Below are 3311 nucleotides of genomic sequence, written 5' to 3' on the forward strand. Positions count from 1 at the left end.
CATAAGTGGGCGTGGCTACGCCCATTTTCAAAAAAATGTTAATATTCTTATTTTTCGTCTAAAATTTATTATAAATATCAATTTTGAGTGAATTATCTTCAGTAGTTACTAAAATATCGCAGTTTTTGTATTTCTGAAAATTACCGTTATATGGGAGGTAGGCGTGGTTATTGTCCGATTTTGCCCATTTTCAATACCATCCGTCCTACGCCCGAAAGAAGTGCACATACCAAGTTTCGTTAAGATATCTCAATTTTTACTCGAGTTATCGTGTGCACAGACGGACGGACAGACGGACGGACGGACGGACGGACAGACAGTCACCGCTTAATCGATTTCTCTTTTCATCCTGACCATTTATGTATACATTTGTCTATATCTATCTCGATTCGTTTTGCCTGTTACAAACAACCGTTATGTGAACAAAGTTATAATACCCTTGTGCACAAGTGCGCTCGGGTATAATAATTTTAACAAACCTTGTGCTTAATAACTTTACTATCTTTTTCGTTGTATACTAGCATTAATAATAAAATTTGCCATGAATAATTCAAAAAGGTCATATCTATATATATAATACGCGAAGGCATTTTTTGTTCCGCATAAAAGATCTGCACCGTTCGTTCGATTTTCAAAAATGGTATGTCAAATTAAAGCGCTTGGACTGTAGATGTGCAATAAGGGTTTATTTTTTTGAAAAGAGTTGCCACCTTTTAAAAACTTATCTATATTCATATTATTTAAAAAAGTGTACCAATTATTCAAAATGAGTATTAATCTAAATATTTTTGAAAGGCTTTTTTTTAACANTTGAAAAGAGTTGCCACCTTTTAAAAACTTATCTATATTCATATTATTTAAAAAAGTGTACCAATTATTCAAAATGAGTATTAATCGAAATATTTTTGAAAGGCTTTTTTTTAACAGGTTGCCACCTGTTTAAAAAATAAATTCAATTTGAATTAAGGGAAATAGGTAAGAGAAGTACATATGTATGTATCACCATATGGGTGCCAAACGAAATGGGTTTAAAAAGGTAATGGTTTGAAAATATTTTGAACAAGGTTGCCACCTGCTTGAAATGTCGAATTTAGTTAACTTAAACACAAATTATATGAAACATCAAAATATGAGTGTCAAACGAAAGTGTGTTAAGAAATCTTTATTTTCAACGCTAAGACTATTTTTGAGGTGATGGAAAAGCGTTGCAACCGGTTGAAATAGGTAAATTCAAAGTATTTAATAAGCTAAATGAATTATTAAAATTTGGGTATCTATCTAAGGGGGTTTCAAAAATCTTTATTTCTGAACTATATTTAGTGGGGTTGCCACATGTTTAAAAAATCAAAATCAACTTAATTTATCACTTAATTAAAATATGTATCATAATGTTAGACAAAGGAGTCTTAACAAGAGTTTAGTTCGAAAATACTTTTCAAGAGGGCTGCCATCTGTTTGAAAGGTTTAATTTAATTAGCTAATTCAAAATTTATGTGCATTATATAAATACGGGAGGCAAACGAAAGAGTGTTAAGAAATATTTAGTCTGAACATTTGGAACATTTGAGAAGGGATGCACGAGTTTAAAAACTTACATTCAAATTATTCAATAAGTTCGACGAATTATTAAAGGATGGGTATCAATCGAAATGGGTTTGAAAACTCTTTATTTCTGACCTTTACTTAGGAGGGTTGTTTGAACAATCAAATTCGAATTAGTTCATCTGCTATTGAAACGCACGTGTATCACAATGTCAGGCGAAAGATATTTAAGAAGATTTTAGTTTGAAATAACTTTTGAAAAAGACATCCACCTGTTTGAAAAGTCGAATTTAGTTAGCGTTTACCCAAGTTTTATGAAATATTTAGATATGGGTGTGAATCGAAAGAAATTTATGAAAGCTTTAGTTTGAAGATACCTTTAATTAGGCTGGCCACCTTATCGAAAAAAAACATATCGATCTAAAAGTATAGGTATATGTAGGTGTATTATGCGAAAAGGTATTTTGTGTGATAGTTATTCGTCAGCGTTCTTTTGAATTTCAAAAATGAGAAGTCAAATTAAGGACCATAACCTGTAGATGTGCGATAGTTTTATTTTTTTACTTAAGATCTTTTTTATCGGTAAATGGTGATTTGAAATTTGATGAAATCAAAAACCTGCACTATGCGAGACCTCTCTTCACTAAAAAACGCCTACGCGGATTTGGATGAAATATGACACTTTCATCGCTTATAACTGTGACAAATATTTGGAATAAATATACATATTTTAGGGTTTGAAGTTCAATTTTTTTATTTATTTACAAACATATGCTTGTGATCAGCGGATTTTCTTACTTGTAAGTTTTCGCTGGGAAACATTTTTCCTGCAGAAATTTGCAGCTCTCTATCACATTTTGCTCTCTAAATTTCACTTACTTTACAAAATTTTTGGGTACGATAACGCAAAACCAGTAAAAGTTTTCTAACACTTTCGATAGTTTTGCGTACGAGGACACTCCTAATGATGTACCGAATCACTAATTCGCCATATAAATTTGTAGGGATGAATTACTTCATTCGTATGAAATTCAGATTCAACTATCATGCGAATGACGAACACATCATTTCCGTTCCAAATTTTTAGTGGAAATTTCTGAAACTCAGCTGTCAGAGCAAGACAGAATAGCGAAAATCAAATCAAAGCGAGAGAGAGAAAATGATGGGAAAAACAACAATAAACTTTCAAATCGGGACAATTCCCGAAATTGATAGGATCGAACAACTTAATTGGCAGTGCTCGTAGGAACTTAGAGTAAAAAGTGCATTAAGCACAAATTAACTAAATAGCCGCGCACCATATGTACGTGTATTATTACTGTTACTGAAAGGATTATAAACTGTGAATTTTTACAAATGAGATTTTTAGCCTTTGAAATAAATGGTTAACTTTCAATTTAATTAAAAAAGAAGCTTGTATTCTTCATTTGAGCGGTTGTCATTGGTTTTGGTTGGAACTTTGGGCGGAAAATTTGTTTCTACTGGCAACCCCTGGAACGCTGATTTTAAATCTGAAGATCCCCCTCCGGAGGCTTATAGTTTTTAAGTAATTAGTAATTAAAGTTGCAAAAAAAGTTAAACTCAACCTCACTTTTTCCTTTGTGTAGCGATTGAAATGAAACTTCGGTGCTGCCACACATCCCAAAAAAATTTCGAAAAACAAGCTGAAAACGGAAACAACCCTGAAAAAACTTTTCTGTTTTTGGTAAGCGCTTACTATTTGTATCGATGGAGTAACTTTTAACATTCTCTCGCTTACCTCCAATGAC

The 3311-nt window shown here is 32.2% G+C and overlaps 1 long non-coding RNA gene across 1 annotated transcript in view; it reads left to right on the plus strand.

The window, feature by feature from the left end:
- Nucleotides 1-2386, plus strand: part of LOC108368767 (uncharacterized) — a 5873-nt gene extending 3487 nt beyond the window's left edge. Inside the window, exon 3 of the long non-coding RNA XR_001848418.1 lies at nucleotides 2376-2386. This is a non-coding gene — a long non-coding RNA (uncharacterized LOC108368767). The remainder of the gene's footprint in view (nucleotides 1-2375) is intronic.
- The last annotated feature ends 925 nt before the right edge of the window (nucleotides 2387-3311 follow it).

Source organism: Rhagoletis zephyria, unplaced genomic scaffold (assembly GCF_001687245.7).
Source record: "Rhagoletis zephyria isolate East Lansing unplaced genomic scaffold, Rhagoletis_zephyria_1.1 Rzeph_scaffold_03304, whole genome shotgun sequence".
NCBI classification, from domain to species: Eukaryota; Metazoa; Arthropoda; class Insecta; order Diptera; family Tephritidae; genus Rhagoletis; species Rhagoletis zephyria.